The sequence below is a fragment of the Leopardus geoffroyi genome, chromosome E2, assembly GCF_018350155.1.
Source record: "Leopardus geoffroyi isolate Oge1 chromosome E2, O.geoffroyi_Oge1_pat1.0, whole genome shotgun sequence".
Lineage (NCBI taxonomy): Eukaryota > Metazoa > Chordata > Mammalia > Carnivora > Felidae > Leopardus > Leopardus geoffroyi.
The window spans coordinates 2,275,393-2,295,537 of record NC_059335.1 but is presented as its reverse complement, the minus strand read 5'-3'; the positions used below and the strand labels follow the sequence as shown (position 1 = coordinate 2,295,537).

Sequence of the window (20,145 nt, the reverse complement as noted above, 5' to 3'; positions counted from 1 at the left end):
TGTGGACATGGTGTCCTTCCATCCAGACCTCACTCTGGGGTAAGTGGGGAGGTGAGCAGAGAAGGCGGCCCCATGTCGTTAGCCCTGGGGGGTCACGGGGCTTACAATCTCATGGCCTCCCTGGCACTCATCCTTAGAGTGAGGCCGCGCTGCAGCAGGGGACGTTTCCTTCAGGAAGTGCTGTCCCTGCCGTGGTCACCAGGAGGGCCCTCAGTCGCCTCCGTCTTCCATCCTCCCATTAACCCTGACGCAGGGCAGCATGGGGCCTGTCGGAGGGCCCCCCTCTCCCCCCATAGCTGAGACTCAGCCTCGCGCCTGCTTGTTCCTATCCTCACACTTCATGCCTGGCATCTGTACGACGGTGGCTGGGAGGCGTGGGGCACAGCTGTCCCTGGTGACAGAAATCCACAGCAGCGCGTGCAGAGGCCCTGTGGCGAGCGATGACAAGCGTGAACGGTGGCTGGATGGGGACCGAGCCCTGACTGCAGCTGCCGCAGCCTGAAACGGGGCAGTGAGGCCTCCGGGGCTGCCGTTCAGGCATCGCGAGCGGACCCGACAACACAGGGCCTCCGAGAACAAAGCTCCCCTCTATCTCTGTCTCTCTCTCCTACAAAGAAAATGAACCGGGTCCCACCCCAAGTGGTCAGCTAGGTCCGTCTGGGGACACGTGTTCCAGCCAGCAGCCCGGGAGACGCCGCTCTGAGGCAGGTCTGCCCTTCGGAGCGGGACCAGACATGGCCCTCGTGGCTCCCGCTGGGATTCTGCTGGTGGCTGGCTCCCCTCCCATCTGCGTGCCAGCTGGGCAGTGGCCTCTCAGTGTGTCAGGAAGGGGCACACGGAAGCCTGTCCTGCTGGGTGCGGAGGGGCTGGGTGTCTGGCGGCCGGAGCCAGCAGCGGTCGTCCCCACGCCCGGGGGCTTCCTTCCCTTCCGCCGCCGGCACCGTCCCGGGTTCACACTCCGTTGGCACCTTCACTGTACTGCTGAGATGAGGCCATCCATGTCTCCCTGCTCCATGCTCCCAGTTCTCCCAGGACATCAGGGAGTGGAGGGGTGAGGCGAGAAGGGGCGGTGGCTCCCCTTTCACTCACTGCCACCTTGTCCGTGAAACTGGGACGGGATGGGGGACACTGAGGCCGGGGACAGAGACAGGCCCCATGGGGGCTGTCAGGCCCCGGTGGGCACTCATTCTACGTCCCCCGGGCGTGGGACGGGGGCCACGCTGAGCCCGGATAAGGCTCGTGCGTGGTGGAGCTTACATTCAAGAGCCACGGGGCAGCAGGGGTGAGGTAGAGGAGCAGAGGAGTGCAGAGCAGGAGAGCCCGCCGGGGCTGAGGCCGGCCCAGACCGGGTGGCCAGCCAGGCTGCTCAGGAGAGGTTTAGGCAGACAGGTGAAGACTCCCCGTGAAGGGCCCAGAAGACGGATGGGAAGTTCAACACCGTTTTTGCGTGAGGGGTGAGGGGACACAATATGACGGCTAGAGCGCTTAGCACGCACCCTGGGCCTGACACCACGCTGGTGTCCTCCCCACACCGTCCAGGTGGCAGATGGGGGCGCCGAGGCTCAGAGACGCTCAGAGGCTGCAGTGAGATCACACCGCCTGGGCGTGAGGGGCTGGGCGTGGGGCTGTCTCAGGCAGGACCCCCATTCCTGCGGCCTTCACCGACCCCCAACAGGAAGACAAGTAGTATTTTTTGTATCATTTTACACAAATTTCCTGAGTCAGTGAAAATGAGTTAATACCTGTAAAAATTTAGAACGGCACCTGGCAGGTAGGACTCCGTAATGTAGCAAGTACCTGCTGTCACTGCCACCCCTGCAGCGAGACACGAGGCCCTCACTCCACGAATGAAGGAAGGGGGCAGAAGACTGGAGCCAACAGGGACAGAGGCTCCAAAGCCAGGCTGCCTGCCTGGGTTCAGATCCAGACTCTGACCTTGCTGTGTGACTTTGGGCAAGTTTCTTAACCTCTCTGTGCCTCATTTTCCTCATTCGTAAAATACATGATGGAAAACAGTGCTGTAGACTGAATGGTTTGTGCCCCCTGGAGAGATAGTAGAAACAATTTGTATATATTTGTCTCTGCCCCTGGTTCCTGGCACAGAGCCCCTAAATCAATTCGAATCTCCTGGGTGATAGCAGTGTCTCCTGTTCTAATGCGGTGACTCTGGGTGGGCCCCTGGAGGGCTGGTCACGGAAAGACCAGGCCATGATTAGAAGGTTGGGATTTTCAGGGGCGTCTGGGTGGCTCAGTCAGCTGAGCGACCGACTTCGGCTCGGGTCATGATCTCATGGTTTGTGAGTTCGAGCCCCGCGTCGGGCTCTGTGCTGACCGCCCAGAGCCTGGAGCCTGCCTTGGATTCTGTGTCTCCCTCTCTCTCTGCCCCTCCCCCACTCATGCTCTATCTCTCTGTCTCAGAAATAAACATTAACAAAAAAATTTTTTTAAGAAGGTTGGGATTTTCAGCACCACCCCTCCCCCAACCCATTCTCTAGCGAGGGGAGAGGGCTGGAAATGAAGTTAATGATTGACCATGCCTACGTGAGGCAGCCTCCATAAAATCCCAAGACACAGCATTCACAGAGCTGCCAGGTCGGTGGCCACATCCACATACCAGGAGGTGACACCCCAACTCCACAGGAGCCTCCCAGACCCCGCCCTGTGTACGTCTTCATGTGGCTTTTCATCTGCATCCTGTATCACATCCTTTTAGAATAAACCCGTAACCTAGTGAGTGAAATGCTCCTGAGTTCCGTGAGCCCCTCTAACACATGAACCAAACCCAAGGATAGGGATGTGGAACTTTTTGTTTTAAGTTTATTTATTTATTTTGAGAGAGAGAGAGAGAGAGAGAGCGAGCGCATGCAGGGGAGGGGCAGAGAGAATCCCAAACAGGCTCTGTGCTGATGGATCTCGAACCCATCCACCATGAGATCGTGACCCGAGTGGAAATCAAGAGTCAGAAGCTGAACTGACTGAGTCACCCAGTCAGAAGGGCAGGTGACAGTGTGCACTTGTGAATGGCATCTGAAACCGTGGGGCGGGGGGCTGTCTTGTGGGCCGAGCCCTTAACCTGTGGGATCTGATGTTGCCTCCGGGTAGACAGTTGAGTCAAATTGTAGGACACATTGTTTTGGTGTTAGGCAAATCCCCACTCATCTGGTACCCAGAAGCGGATGTTTTTATACTCATATTTAATATATAAATTTATACTTAAATATTACACACATGTAATACACATATAATATATAGTTATGTAATTATACTATAATTACTATAACTATATACTATATAATGTACATTATACATTTTTTGTAATATATGTATAATAGTTATAAAATAAGATTATTTTTAAATTTTTTTTAATTTTTGAGAGAGAGAGAGTGGGGGAGGGCAGAGAGAGAGGGAGACACAGAATCTGAAGCAGGCTCCAGGCTCCAAGCTGTTAGCAGAGCCCATTGTGAGGCTCGAACTGATGAACTGTGAGATCATAACCTGAGCCGAAGTCATAAGCTTAACTGACTGAGCCACCCAGGCTCCCCTAAAATAAGATACTTTTAGAAGTATATATAAGATACATATACAATGAGATATGATAGGATATATATGATATGTAATAAAATACATGGTATATAAAGATATGTATCATACGATATACATGTATATATAATGTTAAACGTGTATATATATAATATGATATACATGTATATATATAATATGATATACGTGTGTATGTATAATATGATATACATGTGTATATATATGATATGCGTTTATATATATAATATGATATACATGTGTATATATAATATGATATACGTGTATATATAATATGATATACATGTATAATAAGATAGGGCTTGTTTTTCTGGAGGAGCCTGAATGACACGAGGTCCCTGCTGAAACATCACCTTACTGACTTCCCTCTTTGAAATTGTAGCTCCGTCCATGGCCTCGTGCTCCTCCATTGCACAGACCACAGTCTGTCTGAGTACTGATTTTATTGGTCATCTGTCTTCACAGGAATGAGGGCAGAGCTTTGACTTCGTCTGTTTTGCTCACTGTTGTTTCCCCAGGACTTATAACAGTGCCTGGTACACAGTGGGCACTCCATAAATGTTTGCTGTATGAATGAGTCAGGGATGGCACGCAATAAACGCTAGCCAGCTGGACTGTGGATAAGCGAGTTAGTCTTCTCAGGCCCCAGCCCATTCCATTCCAGACCTGATGTGGCTCCTGGAGACCTGGATGTGGCTTGTGTTCCTTAGTCCCACAGGAAGGAAGGGGGGAGGCAGGGTGAGCAGGTTTAGGATCTCCTGGTTTGAATCATGTCATGGCTGCAGGGCACGTGGGTGCTGCAGAACTGTCTGGTACCTGCCCTGGGGAAGGAGGGCAGGCCGATGGCGGCTGGAGCGTGAGAGCCTGATGGAGAAGCTTCCTGGGGTGGGGGCTCTGGATGGGTTGATTGGTGTTTGGAAAGCGTATTTACGGATGAGTCGTTTCCTGTCTCTAGGAATTAGCTAGGTCTGGGAGGGGGCAGTCTCTCCAGCGTCATCAAGGCCCCAAGATGTCAAAGCGTCAGGAAATAAAAGCCACGGTCACTCAGCCTCACCATGGTGACTGGACAGGGCTCCCTGCTGGCCTCTGGCCAAGCTGCAGCCCCAGGACAATCAGGCCAGAGTGGGGGTGGCCCCTCTGCCCTCACGTGCCTAGACACTGCCCTACTGTTGGGAACCCTGTCAGAACCTCAGGAACCCAGCACACGTGCCCCAGAATCTGAGGAAGGGGTCTGCTGGATGAGCCGACTGCCCCTCACCGCCCCGGATTCCTGGCCTGGGAATGGTCAGAGCAGGAGACTGGGCCCCAAGCCACCACCTCAGAGATGGGGTAGAAGGAGGCTCATTCTGCAGAAACCCAGTGAGGGGGGGGGGGGTGGTGGCGGCGAGCCTTCCCAGGCAAAGCCGGGAATCTCTTGGAAGTTTTGGAAGTACGGGAGAAGAACAATCCTCTCTCAAATTGCAGACTAACCACTACTCTCTCCGCCAACCCTACCACGCTGGATGGAATTCTTGTGATCATGAAGCCTTTTGAGTTAAGCACATGGTTATCCAATACCTACGTCATCCACAACCTTAATAAATTTCTATTATTTTATTAATGATGATTGTGCTCTATTATTGTCAACAATAAATAGTAAATAAACATAATAGTGCTCTATTATCAATAATAAAATATTTATTAATAAATAAATAATTCATATCTAGAGTACTATTCTTATCCCCGTTTTCCAGGGGAGGAAACTGAGGCTCAAAGCACTAATACTTTGGGAGTATTGGGATCTGGGAGCCGAAAAGACAGACTTTTTATTTGCAATGTTTTTTTTTTTTTTTCAACGTTTATTTATTTTTGGGACAGAGAGAGACAGAGCATGAACGGGGGAGGGGCAGAGAGAGAGGGAGACACAGAATCGGAAACAGGCTCCAGGCTCTGAGCCATCAGCCCAGAGCCCGACGCGGGGCTCGAACTCACGGACCGCGAGATCGTGACCTGGCTGAAGTCGGACGCTTAACCGACTGCGCCACCCAGGCGCCCCTGCAATGTTTGTTTTCTAAATGGCGCTCAGTTTCCATACTTAAGAAATGCTATTTGGACCAGAATGGGACAGGCCACACAAGCTACATCTGGGGGTGGGGAAGGAGCAGACCAGACCCCTGGCCTGTAGCCTGTGTGGTATTGCAGGGCGATCAAGTCAGCTCTGGGGTCAGCGGATCCTGGGTTAAGTTGCTGGTCCTGACACTTACTAGGTGGTGATCAGTGAGCTTCCTTGGGGCCTCCTTGTCCGTTAAGCAGGAATGGTGCCTGACTGCCCATGGAGGGTGGAGGCAATGGGTGGGGTCACAGACCTGGGTCAGCGTGGGCTAAATGCAGCCAGAAGCCCCAAAGGCCTGGGACGTTGTTCCTCACAGCCAATTACAAGGAGGCTCTGCTTCTTGGCGGCTCCCTCCGCTATCTTGCACCGGACACGTGGGGTACAGCACCCAGGGGATGGGTCGGGGAAGGGGAAGTGGCAGTGTGAACACATCCCTCTCCTCGCTATCCACAGGTGAGGGGTGGTCCCTGTCCCCTCCTGGATGCAAGTGGGAAAGGTGGTCTCCGACAGGATTGCTGTGTCCCCAGACCAACTGCACACCATGAAGGAAGGAAGGAAGAAAGGAGAGTGAGCCCAAGGTGAGTGCCCAGCTTGCCAATACCACATAGACATCAGCCACAGATATCAGAGGTCAAATTTCTACCTTTTGGGGATGTCACAGATTGCACAGGTTCCCCCCAAATTTCTATGTTGGAATACTAATGCCTGGTAATTTCAAAATGTGACTGTGTTTGGAGATAGGGCCTTAGCGGGATCATTATCCTAATCCAATGGCTGGTGTCCTTATAAGGAGACAGAGACAGCAGGGGCTCACACAGGCACAGAGGAGTAACGTGAAGAAGCAGCAAGGGGTCTGCCGTCTGCAAGCCAAGGAGAGGAGCCTCAGGAGGAACCAACCCTGCAGACACCTCCATCTCAGACTTCCAGCTTCTGGAACCGGGGGAAAATAGATTTCCATTGCTGCCAGTGTAAACTAATACAGTGAATAGAGGGAGCCACACAAAGCTCCCATCCAGCAAACTTTCCTTGCAGGAGAGTCCCCAGATCCTGCCGCAAACAAGCAGCCACTGAACAGAGAATCACATTCATTCCCTTCTTGAAGTGCCAGGTACACAGATAGCTGGCGGGGTTCAGCACCTAGGACAGTGGCCGGTCTGGCCCACAGGGAGGCAGGCTTAGAGCTGAAAGAATGGAGCCATCCCATCTCAGCATCCCGCCACCTGATGTGGAGGAGCCCACCCGGAGAGAGCCCCCAAAGACCATGAGACCAAGTGGAGACCTCGGCACATCGTGGTGAAAAAGAGTCTGTAATTCTCGCAGATTACAGTTGGCTGATGGCCAAGTGTTGGCAAACTTTCTGTGAAGGCCTAGATGGTTAAAATTAAAAAAAATTTTTTTTAGTGTTTATTGTTGAGAGAGAGTGCATGCCAGGGAGGGGCAGAGAGAGGGAGACACAGAATCCGAAGCAGGCTCCAGGCTCTGAGCTGTCAGCACAGAGCCTGACACGGGGCTTGAACTCACAAATTGTGAGATCATGACCTGGGCAGAAGTTGGACGCTCAACCGACTGAGCCACCCAGGCACCCCAGTATTTTTTTTTAATGTTTATTTATTTGAGAGAAAGTGAGCGAGTAGAGAGAGAATCCCAAGCGGGCTGCACACCCCGTTCCTTCTCATCCACAGAAACAGAGACACAGCAGCCACACCACATGGGCTCCCACTACCCAGACACCTCCAGTGTGGCTGGGGAGGTGGACAGTGGAGACATCTCTCCGAGGCAGGATCAGACCCAGGACCACCCTGCCTGGCACCCCCACCATCCTGGACCCAGCTCACAGGGCTCTGGAGACAAGCAGAGCCTCTTTCCTTTGTGCCGACCCAGACCTTGTTCACAGCTCTCCTCTGACAGATGTCACCCTGGGTTGGTGAGCTGTGAGGCCACAGGAGCCTGAAACCTGGGTTCAACTCCCAGCACTGCCACTTACCTGCTGTGTGTCTTTGGGCAAGTAACTTACCCTCCAAGTGCCTCAGTTTCCTCTTCTGGAAAATGAGGATAAGGTGCCCATCACACAGGGTCATTATGAGATTTCAACAAGTGAGTAAAAAAGCATGTGCCATATGGTAAGAGTATGGAAATGTTTTAATTTTTTTTTAAGTAAGCTCCATGCCCAATGTGGCCTTGAACTCACATCCCTGAGACCAAGAGTTGCATATTCTACTGACTGAACCAGCCAGGTGCCCCTATTTTATTTTATTATTACCATCAGTATATAGAACATCCCCCCACCCCCAAACTGGGGGGGGGGATTCCTTTTATTAGCCTTTATCCCAGGACTCTGCATAGGATTGGGTCTACAACAAGCCTCCCCCTGGTTTATTATAGTCAAATACACATAACATAAAATTTACCATTTTACCAAATTTAAAGGGTACAATTCAGCAGCATTTAGTACATTCACAGTGCTGTGTCCTGACCATTGCTGTCCACTTCCGAACCAAAACATCTCCACCCCCAAAAGGAGACCTTATACACACGAAGCAGTCTCTCCCCACTCCCTCCTTCCCCCAGCCCCTGGCCACCACCAATCTGCTTTGTGTCTCCACGGATTTACCTGCTGTGGACATTTCATGTAAACAGAATCACATGGTTCATGGCCCTCCTGTCTGGCTTCTTTCACTGAGCATGACGTTTCCATTCCGCCTTTTGGCGATTGTGAGTAATAGTGCTGTGAATATGCACGGCCAAGGGTTTGAGCCCCTGTTTTCAATTCTTTGAGGTATACACATACCTGAGTGGAACTGCTGGGTCGTGTGCTAATTCTGTGTTCAACTTACCAAGGAATCACCAAACTGAACTGCCGTTTCCACAGCAACAACGGTCCTTTTAAATTATAAGAAACTCTGGAAATACAAAAGTGGAAACCAGGATCTTTTAGGTCATCTGGGGCCACAGAGTCTCAGAACCTGCGTTTTAAACTGATAAGAACAGATACTACACTTGATCTTAGCCAAAAGGCTGAGAAGTGATCAGAACCTGCGTTCTTAACCAGTCTTCCTTCCCACTAAACGCCCTGCACACATACTCTAAATACCATATGCCCTGTGTGTATATGAGATGTAATCACCCTAAATACCATATATACACATACATAAGATATATATGAACTAATATACATGGTGTGTATATGAGACTTATACATACTAATATCATATATATGTGGCCCAGTCATACACTAAATACCACATATACCTCCATATGATAAATGATACCTTTATATATGTGTGCTATGGTGCCAAATACCTTACATACCTGTATTTGGCATGTAAACAGGCATACTAAATACTGTGTATACATGTAAGATATATGTAAACTGATCATATATATGTCATTGTTATACATGGGCATATAAACCTGTTTTCTCATCTGTAAGGTGAGGGACCTACTACCCTACCTTACAGGGTCGATGTAAGGCGGTGCCGGGCAAAGGCCTCGTAGATGTGGTAATTAAATCGCACTAACTCTTCCACCACTGGAGGGGGCCGGGAGGGGCTTTTCATTTTTGTGCCTCAGTTTCCACATCTGCAAACGGGGTGGGGGGGAATCCTAGTGTGGGGGCTCCCGTGGAGTTTAGGGAGATAACAGGTGTATCTCTCCGTTTTCCGCAGGCCTGCGCTGCAGCATCTCGCGGGAGCTCGAGAAGCCCCGGGCCCCGCCCCCCGCGACTCCGGGCCGGCCTTCCCGGGCGGGGTCGGGGTCTGCACCTCCGAGGAGCTCCGGCGCTGCGGGGGAGGGGGACCCCGCTCGGTGGGGTGCTGACCCAGGCGCGGCAAGTGCACGCTCCGAAACTGCCGGCGGCGCGGCGCTGCAGTTACTATTACCTAAACAACAGCGGCAACCAGAGCAGCTCGGACGGAGGGAGCCTCGCGCACCACCCCCGCACAGGTGCTGTCCTTGGACCCACTGTCCGGGCGGGGAAACTGAGGCAGGGAGAGGCGGGGGATTTGCAGCCTCTTCCGGGTCCCTCCTCCGATCCCGGGTGCAGGATCCACCCCACCACGAAAACCTGGGGCCGGGCCTCGGTGGGTCCCGGGAGAACACGAACTGCGCCTGCGCACCTCGCAGCTCCCGCTCGGCCTCGCGGGACCACGCCCCCCTCCCCGCTTCCAGGAGGTTGGCGCGGGGGGGGCCGAGGATTCCAGAGGGTGGGGGAGAACGGAGGACGAGGAGGGGAGGGAAGGAAGAGGAAGGAGAAGGGAAGGGGAAGAGCTGAGCGCAGGAGGGAGGAAAAAAAAGGAGAGGCTTGGAGGGAGTGGGGAGGGGGGAAGGGGCTTGGAGGGAGGAGGGAAGGGGTGGGACTTAGAGCGGGAAGAGGGCAGAAGGAGCGGGAAAGGGAGGATAGGCAGGGAGGGGTGAGAGGGAGTGGGGAGGAGGGCGGTGCAGAGAAAGGAGTGAGAAAGAGGGAACGGGAGAGGAGGGAAGGGAGGGTTGGAAGAAGGAGGATGAAGAAAGAGGGGCAGCTGGAAAGGACCGGGTAGGAGCTCAGCTGTAGGAACGAAGAGAGGAAGGGAGGTGGAGTCAGAGGGAGGAGGGGGGAGGGGGAGGAAGTTGGAGGGCTGGAGAAGAAGGCAGGGGAGGAGGTGAAGGAAGGGGAGCCGGAAAGAGGGTTGGGGAGGAGCTGGGGAGGGGAGGAGGCCAGGTAGACAGTGAAGCTGAGGGGGTGGGGGGAGGGGGAAGGAAGGGGAAAAAAAGGAACAGTAAGAAGGTGACACGTCAGAAACTGGGGGGAGCAGGGTCTCTGGCACCAGGTATGCCTGGGCTCAGATCCCAGCTGTGCATCCTTGGACTAATGTCATTTTCTGAGCCTGAGTTTCCTCACCTGCAGAGAGGTTCCCTGTAGGGAAACCTACCCTGTAGGGCTGCTCTGTGGGTTGCAGGGGTTAATTCACGCAGCCTCCTTACCCGAGGACCCCTAAGGGGACCCCATAAAGCCGCGCTGTCCTCAGGTCTCATGCACAAGTGCAAATGCTCTGTGTCTGCACTGCCCTGTGTGGCGGCTGCTGCGGGCCATGGAGCTGAACTTTTAGCTGCATTTGACTTTTTCAAATTTCTTAAATTTACATCCAAATTAGTTAGCATATAGTGCAACAATGATTTCAGTAGATTCCTTAATTCCCCTTACCCATTAGCCCATCCCCCTCCCACAACCCCTCCAGTAACCCTCAGTTTGTTCTCCATTTTTAAGACTGTCTTATGTTTTGTCCCCCTCCCTGTTTTTATATTATTTTTTGTTCCTTTCCCTTATGTTCATCTGTTTTGTTTTCTTGAAGTCCTTATATGAGTGAAGTCATATGGTATTTGTCTTTCTCTAATTGTGCTTAGCACAATACCCTCCAGTTCCATCCACGTAGTTGCAAATGACAAGATTTCATTCTTTTGATTGCCGAGTAATACTCCATTGTATATATATACCACATCTTCTTTATCCATTCATCCATCGATGGACATTTGGGCTCTTTCCATACTTTGGCTATTGTTGATAGTGCTGCTATAAACATTGGGGTGCATGTGTCCCTTCGAAACAGCACACCTGTATCCCGTGGATAAATGCCTAGTAGGGCAATTGCTGGGTCCTGGGGTAGTTCTATTTTTTTTTTTTTAATTTTTTTTTCAACGTTTTTATTTATTTTTTTTGGGACAGAGAGAGACAGAGCATGAACGGGGGAGGGTCAGAGAGAGAGGGAGACATAGAATCGGAAACAGGCTCCAGGCTCTGAGCCATCAGCCCAGAGCCGGACGCAGGGCTCGAACTCACGGACCGCGAGATCGTGACCTGACTGAAGTCAGACGCTTAACCGACTGCGCCACCCAGGCGCCCCAGTATTGACATTTTAACAATATTTGTTCTTGCTGCCCAGGAGCATGGAATCTCTTTCCATTTTTTTTTTTTTTTTTGTGTGTCATCTTCAATTTCTTTCATAAGCTTTCTATAGTTTTCAGTGTATAGATTTTTCACCTCTTTGGTTAGATTTATTCCTAGGTATTTTATGGGTTTTGGTGCAATTGTAAATGGGATCGATGTCTTGATTTCTCTTTCTATTGTTTCATTGTTGGTGTATAGGAATGCAACCGATTTCTGTGCATTGATTTTATATCCTGCAACTTTGCTGATTTCATGAATCACTTCTAGCAGTTTTTTGGTGGAATCTTTTGGGTTTTCCATGTAGAGTATCATGTCATCTGCAAAGAGTGAAAGTTTGACCTCCTGCTGGTGGATTTGGATGCCTTTTATTTCTTTGTGTTGTCTGATTGCAGAGGCTAAGACTTCCAATACTATGTTGAATAACAGTGGCAACAGTGGACATCCCTGTCTTGTTCCTGACCTTTGGGGGAAAGCTCTCAGTTTTTCCCCATTGAGGATGATATTAGCGTTGGGTCATTCATATATGGCTTTTATGATCTTGAGGTATGATCCTTCTATCCCTACTTTCTGGAGGGTTTTTTTAATCAAGAAAGGATGCTGTATTTTGTCAAATGTTTTCTCCGCATCTATTGAGAGGATCATATGGTTCTTGTCCTTTCTTTTATTGATGTGATGAATCATGTTAATTGTTTTGTGGATATTGAACCAGCCCTGCATCCCAGGTATAAATCCCACTTGGTCGTGGTGAATAATTTTTTTAATGTCTTGTTGGATCCAGTTGGCTAGTATCTTGTTGAGGATTTTTGTGTCCGTGTTCATCAGAGAAATTGGTCTGTACTGCTACTTTTTACTGGGGTCTCTGTCTGGTTTTGGAATCAAGGTAATGCTGGCTTCATAGAAAGAGTTTGGAAGTTTTCCTTCCATTTCTATCTTTTTGGAACAGCTTCTAGAGAATAGGTGTTAACTCTTCCTTAAATATTTGGTAGAATTACCCTGGAAAGCTTCTGGCCCTGGAGTCTTGTTTTTTGGGAGATTTTTGATTACTGATTCAATTTCTTTACTGGTTATGGGTCTGTTCAAATTTTCTGTTTCTTCCTGTTTCAGTTTTTGTAGTTTATATGTTTCTAGGAATTTGTCCAATTCTCCCAGATTGCCCATTTTATTGGCATATAATTGCTTATAATATTCTCTTATTACTGTTTTTATTTCTGCTATGTTGGTTGTGATCTCTCCTCTTTCATTCTTGATTTTATTTATTTGGGTCCTTTCCTTTTTCTTTTTGATCAAACTGGCTAGTGTTTTATCAATTTTGTTAATTCTTTCAAAAAACCAGCTTCTGGGTTCATTGAATGTTCTGTTTTTTTGCTTTCGATGGCATTAACTTCTGCTCTAATCTTTATTTCCTGTCTTCTGCTGATTTTAGGTTTTATTTGCTTTTCTTTTTCCAGCTCATTAAGGTATAAGATTAGGTTGTGTATCTGAGACCTTTCTGCCTCGTTTAGGAAGGCCTGGATTGCCATATACTTTCCTCTTATGACTGCTTTTCCTGCGTCCCAGAGGTTTTGGGTTGTGGTGTTATCATTTTCATTGGCTTCCATGAACTTTTTAATTTCCTCTTTAACTTCTTGGTTAGCCCATTCATTCTTTAGTAGGATGTACTTTAGTTTCCAAGTACTTGTTACCTTTCCAAATTTTTTCTTGTGGTTGATTTCGAGTTTCATAGTGTGGTCTGAAAATATGCACAGTATGATCTCGATCTTTTTGCACTTGCTGAGGGCTGATTTGTGTCCCAGTATGTTGTCTATTCTGGAGAACGTTCCATGTGCACTGGAGAAAAGTGTATATTCTGCTGCTTTAGGATGAAATGTTCTGAATATATCTGTTAAGTACATCTGGTCCAGTGTGGCATTCAAAGCCATTGTTTCCTTGTTGAGTTTTTGATTATCTAATCTATCCATTGATGTGAGTGGGGTGTTGAAGTCCCCTACTATTATGGTATTACTATCAGTGAGTTTCTTTATTTTTTATTTTATTTTTTTTTTTTTTTAAATTTTTTTTTTCAACGTTTATTTATTTTTGGGACAGAGAGAGACAGAGCATGAACGGGGGAGGGGCAGAGAGAGAGGGAGACACAGAATCGGAAACAGGCTCCAGGCTCTGAGCCATCAGCCCAGAGCCAGACGCGGGGCTCGAACTCACGGACTGCGAGATCGTGACCTGGCTGAAGTCGGACGCTTAACCGACTGCGCCACCCAGGCGCCCCTCAGTGAGTTTCTTTATGTTTGTGATTAATTGATTTATATATATGGGTGTCCCACATTTGGCGCATAAATGTTTACAATTGTTAGGTCTTCTTGGTGGATAGACCCCCTTAATTATGATATAATGCCCTTCTTCGTCTCTTGATACAGTCTCTATTTTAAAGTCTAGATTGTCTGATGTAAGTATGGCTACTCCGGCTTTCTTTTGTTGACCATCAGCATGATAGATGGTTCTCCATCCCCTTACTTTCAATCCGAAGGTGACTTTAGGTCTAAAGTGGGTCTCTTGTAAACAGCATAGAGATGGATCTTGTTTTCTTTTCCATACTATTACCCTATGTCTTTTGATTGGAGCATTGAGTCCATTGACGTTTACAGTGAGTACTGAAAGATATGAATTTATTGCCATTATGTTCCCTGTAGAGTTGGAGTTTCTGGTGGTGTTCTTTGGTCCTTTCTAGTCTTTGTTGCTCAGAGAGTCCCCCTTAAAATTTCTTGCAGGGCTGGTATAGTGGTCACAGACTCCTTTAATTTTTGTTTGTCTGGGAAACTTTTTATGTCTCTTTCTATTTTGAATGACAGCCTTGCTGGATAAAGAATTCTTGGTTGCATATATTTTCTGATTCAGCACATTGAATATATCCTGCCTTTCTGGCCTGATGAGTTCCTGTAGATAGGTCTGCTGCAAACCTGATCTGTCTTCCCTGGTGTGGGGGATAAGATTAGGAATCCTACACCAATGGGTTAACAAGGCATAAAGAAACACAAAGTCATAAAATGTTCACACCCAAGTTCGGGAAAAACAGATTGGCACTCTAAGAATAGGGAGGCACAAAAGTGCCAAGAATAGCGGGGGTGAAAAGGCACCTCGAAATAGGGAGGGGGTGCTGAACCCCCCAAAATAGACAGGGAGAGGCAAAGGTGCCCAATACATAGGAATAACAAGATTGCCCAATTGAAAATACAATTGGTGCAAAGGTGCCCAATACATAGGAATAACAAGATTAGATATTCAGGGTGAAAGCACCCCAAGTTTAGTACTATAGCAGAAAGCTGCTTTCATAGGAGAATAGGGCCAGGGTAGGTAAATTGGTGAATTGGACTTTGGACTGCTGTGCTGCAGGCAAAGCAGCCCAGAGCGGAGATGGTTAACAAAAGAGAAGGCGCCTTGTTAACCCTGAGGTTATTCCCCCTGTCTGTCTCATCCTCTAGGCTGGCAAAGATAAACAGGCAGGTGCCTCCTGTCTGCTGTTAACAACCATCTACCCATCTGCCCGGCACCTGGATTTTGTTTTATATATATACATTTTTCCCCTCTTTTATTATTTTATTTTATTTTATTGATTTTTTATTTTTTAAAATTTACATCCAAATTAGCATATAGTGAAAAAATGATTTCAGGAGTAGATTCCATAGTGTCCCTTATCCAATTAGCCCATCCCCCCTCCCACAACCCCTCCAGTAACCCTCAGTTCTACGTATTTATGAGTCTCTTCTGTTTTGTCCCCCTCCCTGTTTTTATATTATTTTTGTTTCCCTTCCCTTATGTTCATCTGTTTTGTCTCATAAAGTCCTCATATGAGTGATGTCATATGATTTTTGTCTTTCTCTGACTAATTTCATTTAGCATAATACCTTCCAGTTCCATCCACATAGTTGCAAATGGCAAGATTTCATTCTTTTTGATTGCGGAGTAATACTCCATTGTGTGTGTGTGTGTGTGTGTGTGTGTGTATACACACACACACACACACACACACACACATATATATATATATATATATATATATATATATATATATAACACATTTTCTTTATCCATTCATCCCTCAATGGACATTTGGGCTCTTTCCATACTTTGGCTATTGTGGATAGTGTTGCTATAAACATTGGGGTGCATGTGTCCCTTCGAAACAGCACACCTGTATCCCATGGATAAATACCTAGTAGTGCAATTTCTGGGTCGTAGGGTAGTTCTATTTTTAGTTTTTGAGGTACCTCCATACTGTTTTCCAGAGTGACTGCACCAGCTTGCACTCCCATGGATTTTGTTTTATATTGACACAAACCCCAGACACTGTGTATTTTCAAGACCCCCTTTTCCCCCTCACGTCCTCAAGTTAATGTTCACAGTTTCTTTGTCTCTTTGTGCACGCCCATCACGTTTGTAAGCCTTCTGATCTGAATAAATACGAAGCAAGGACCCTTATTCGGGGCTCTTGTCTTTTTCCCAGACATTAGCCATCTCTCATTTTAATCCTATGTCTGCTCTTTTGCTAGACAAAAGAGAACTTTAGACTTAGAGTCTACGACACCCTTGTAGGTTAAGGACTTTTTTTCCCTTGCTGCCTTCATGACTCTTTCCTTGCCTGAGTATTTTGTGAATTTGACTATGATATGCCTTGTTGATGGTTGGTTTTTGTTGAATCTAATGGGAGTCCTCTGTGCTTCCTGGATTTTGATGTCTGTGTCTTTCCCCAGGTTAGGAAAGTTTTCCACTATGATTTTCTCACATAACCCTTCTACTCCTGTTCCTCTCTCTTCCTCTTCTGGGACCCCTATGATTCTTTTTTTTTTTCAACGTTTATTTATTTTTGGGACAGAGAGAGACAGAGCATGAGTGGGGGAGGTGCAGAGAGAGAGGGAGACACAGAATCGGAAACAGGCTCCAGGCTCCGAGCCATCAGCCCAGAGCCCGACGCGGGGCTCGAACTCACGGACCGCGAGATCGTGACCTGGCTGAAGTCAGACGCTTAACCGACTGCGCCACCCAGGCGCCCCTGGGACCCCTATGATTCTGATGTTGTTCCTTTTTTTTTTTTTTTTTAAATATTTATTTATTTTTGAGAGACAGAGTGAGACAAAGTGAGACTGGGGGAGGGGCAGAGAGAGAGGGAGACACAGGATTGGAAACAGGCTCCAGGCTCTGAGCTGTCAGCACAGAGCCTGATGCGGGACTTGAACCCACAGACTGTGAGATCATGACCTGAGCCGAAGTCGGATGCTCAACCGACTGAGCCACCCAGGCGCCCCTGATGTTGTTCCTTTTAAATGAGTCACTGATTTCTCTAATTTTTTAATTGTGCTCTTTTGCCTTAATCTCCCTCTTTTTTTCTGCTTTGTTATTCTCTATAAGTTTGTCCTCTATATCACTGATTCTCTGTTCTGCCTCATCCATCCTTGCCGCTGAGGCACCCATTCAAGATTGCAGCTCAGTTACAGCATTTTTTATTTCATCCTGACTAGCTTTTACTTCTTTTGTCTCCACAGAAAGGGGTTCTGATCTATTTTCGACTCCAGCTAGTATTCTTACTATCATGATTCTAAATGCTGGTTCAGACATCTTGTTTGTGTTGGTTAAGTCCCTGGCTGTCATTTCTTCCTGCTCTTTCTTTTGGGGTGAATTCCTTCATTTCATCATTTTGAAGGGAGAAAAGGAATTAATGAGATAAAAAAATTAAAATTAAAAAATATCAAAATTGAAAAATTGAAAACAAACACACACACACAAAATCAAGTAAATGATGCTAGATCCTTGGTGTGTTTTGATCTGAGTGTTGAAAGGGGCTTGATAGATTAGAGAAAAAAGGGAAAAGAAAAAAAAGGAAATCGTTTGAAAATTTGAAAAAATGAACACTAAAGTAGAATAAAATGAAATGATGGAAGTGAAATAGAATTTGAAAAAATTTACACAACAGTGAAAAAATATAGTAGAAAAAAATTAAAAATATTTTTAATAAAAATTGAAAGTAAAAATGAATTTTTTTCTTTTTCTGTATTCAAGAAAAAGAAAAGAAATGAAAAAGGGGGAAAAAAAGAAAGAAAAAATGAATAGATGAACTGGCAAACAGACTGAAATACGACTGCAAGTACTTCATTTTCCCCTGGAAGTCAAACTATGAAGCACTTTAGCATCCGTTAACTAGCAGGTGGAAAGACTTGTGTTCCTGACGCGCCTGGTTGGCCCAGGTGGGTGAGGCTTAGTGTAATGGCTCTGTTCTCCACTAGATGGCGCTGCTTAGCTTACTGGGGTGGATTGTTGTTGTGCAGGTAGGTGCGTATGCGCATGTGCCAGAGCAGTGAAAATGGCGTCACCCAGCTACCCGGTCTCGGAGTTCTGCTCTCTGATCGGCTATCGCCACTAGTCCTTTGTGTCCGGCTTCCATTCACCGCCCCCCCCCCCCCCCCCCCCCCCGTTTCTACACCATCCTGACCAAGCCATTAGGTTGCCAGGTGGCACTTCCCTCCTGAATTTTATCTCATACGCGGCTGTTTCGGGCCCGTCACTTCTGAGGGACTGCGGCTTTGTCCCCGCTCAGACCTTCTGCAGGAGGGTCTCACCGAGCCATGGCTGGTGCCGGCCGCCCCCAGGAACGTTCTCGAGACCGTGCTGCTGCCCACACCCAGAGACCGCGGACAGGTGCCAGCCCGCCCCAGAAAAAGTTCACGCAGCGTTTCAGGGATTCTGCAAAATCACAACTCACATCTGACGCCAGGCTTCACCCCCAACAGCCTTGTCCCAGCACCAGCGAATATGGTTGTTCTCCTGGGTCCACTGGCCCCTTTGCCTTTGGGGAACCGACACAGCCTCTACCAGGTGTCCTCCCAGCAGGGGAGCCGCCTCTCCCCGTGTGGCCCAAGGGCCGCCTGGACTTCACTCTGCTCCTGGGGATTTGCCTTTCCCACCAGAGCACCGCCAGGTATCGAGCTGCAGAGTTTCAGACTCTGCACTCCCCCTGTTTTTAGAGTCTTAATGGAATTTAAACCCTCTTCTTTCTCCTTTCTCCCTTTTTAGTTCAGTCCCTGCGGCTGTTTACACTTTTCTACTTTCTCTCCAGCTGCTTTTGGTGGGGGAGGTGCTTTTCCCCCGAACTCTCCCCGCCCCCCCCCCCTCCCCCGGCTCTGGCCTCTCTCCACAAGCACAAATGGCTCCCTGCTCTCTGTGGCTTCTCTCTCCCCCAGTTCACCTCTCCGCGCCTCATACCTGCTGAATTCTGTGGTTCAGATTGTACAGATTGTCATGTGAATCCTCAGATCCGTTTTCTAGGTGTGCAGGATGGTTTAGTGTTGGTCTGGCTGTATTTCATGGATGCGAGATGCAAAAAAACTTCCATGCTATTCCACCATCTTGGCTGGTCCTCTGCTGCATTTAATCTTAATTCATATAAGTTGTCATAGTTACATGTGGCTCCTGGCTGCTGTGTTCAAGGGTGCAGCTCTAGAGCCTTAGCTATTTTTATTGTATATACTAAGATCGTCTTGTGTTTTGTAACAGTTTGATGGGTCCTCTTGAAAACCTACAGCAACAACAGTAACAACAGCAATACCGCACTTACCACTTACCGGGTCTTCATTAAGTGCCAGGGACTGTTTTAAGCACGTGACATGGATTAACCCATTGGGTCCTCACTACGTATCCATGGGGTGTGCCCACAGTATAGCTCTCACTACTGCTATCACTTACTGAGTGTGTACTATGTGCCAGGCGCCCTGAGAAACTCTTGACACATGTAATGTTATTTAACTGCAGGGGGAGGAGGCTTCAGGGTAATGAATTTGGGAAAGGTGGCAGGAAAGGGTCAGCAAGATGGGGGGGGGGGTAGCGTGTGGTTGTGTTTTTCACTCTACTTGGATAGAAGCTAGAAAATTCTGGAACTCACAGAGAAGGGATGGGCAGAGCAGAATTCTGCTTAGTTTTTTGTTTTGTTTTTCACGTCATTGCTCCTTGCTGTTCTCTGCCCCCAGCCTGCCTTTCCTTTTTCCTTGTAAAACTTTCTCGTTTCGAATATTAAAAATGGCCACACATTCGTTGCCGCCCCTGCTGTCTCATTTCACATTCCTTGAATCCGTGCTGTCCCTGTGGCTTGCTTTGGCCAATATAATATGGCGGAAATGATGGTGTAGGATTGTGGAAGTTAGATCTTCTGATTCTGATTCCGTCATTCTGTGTTCCCCCCACCCCCCCTTCCGCCGCCGCATGCCACCAAGCAATTCTCTGACACTAGCTGGCTGTTGGAGACCCCATCTACCCAGAGATAGTATCGGTTTGAAATACCTGAAAGATACACCTTCCCAAAGTGATTGCCCTATTGGCACTCCCACCACCAGTGTATGAGAATGCCTGTCTTAATTACTGCCCCCCGCCCGCCGCCCCATCAGAGGCAGTGGCCTTGAGCTCCTGGATTTTTGGATGGAGGATCAAAGTGTGGGGGTGGGGGGTGGAGACCATGCATTGCCCCCACAATATCTTGTCTCCACTTCTTCCACAACGCTGGAACTCCTGGGTTTTAGGTGTGGCCGAGCGACTAGGTTCC

General features: G+C 48.1%; 1 protein-coding gene and 1 pseudogene across 1 annotated transcript in view; one reads left to right on the top strand and one right to left on the bottom strand.

Moving 5' to 3' along the window:
• The first annotated feature begins 6,107 nt into the window (after nucleotides 1–6,107).
• SMIM17 (small integral membrane protein 17) overlaps nucleotides 6,108–20,145 on the top strand; it is a 41,999-nt gene continuing 27,961 nt past the window's right edge. The window contains exons 1-2 of the mRNA XM_045440401.1: nucleotides 6,108–6,228; nucleotides 9,316–9,592. The gene's annotated coding sequence lies outside the window, so the exon portion shown is untranslated. The remainder of the gene's footprint in view (nucleotides 6,229–9,315; nucleotides 9,593–20,145) is intronic.
• LOC123579501 lies at nucleotides 8,498–8,677 on the bottom strand (annotated as a pseudogene).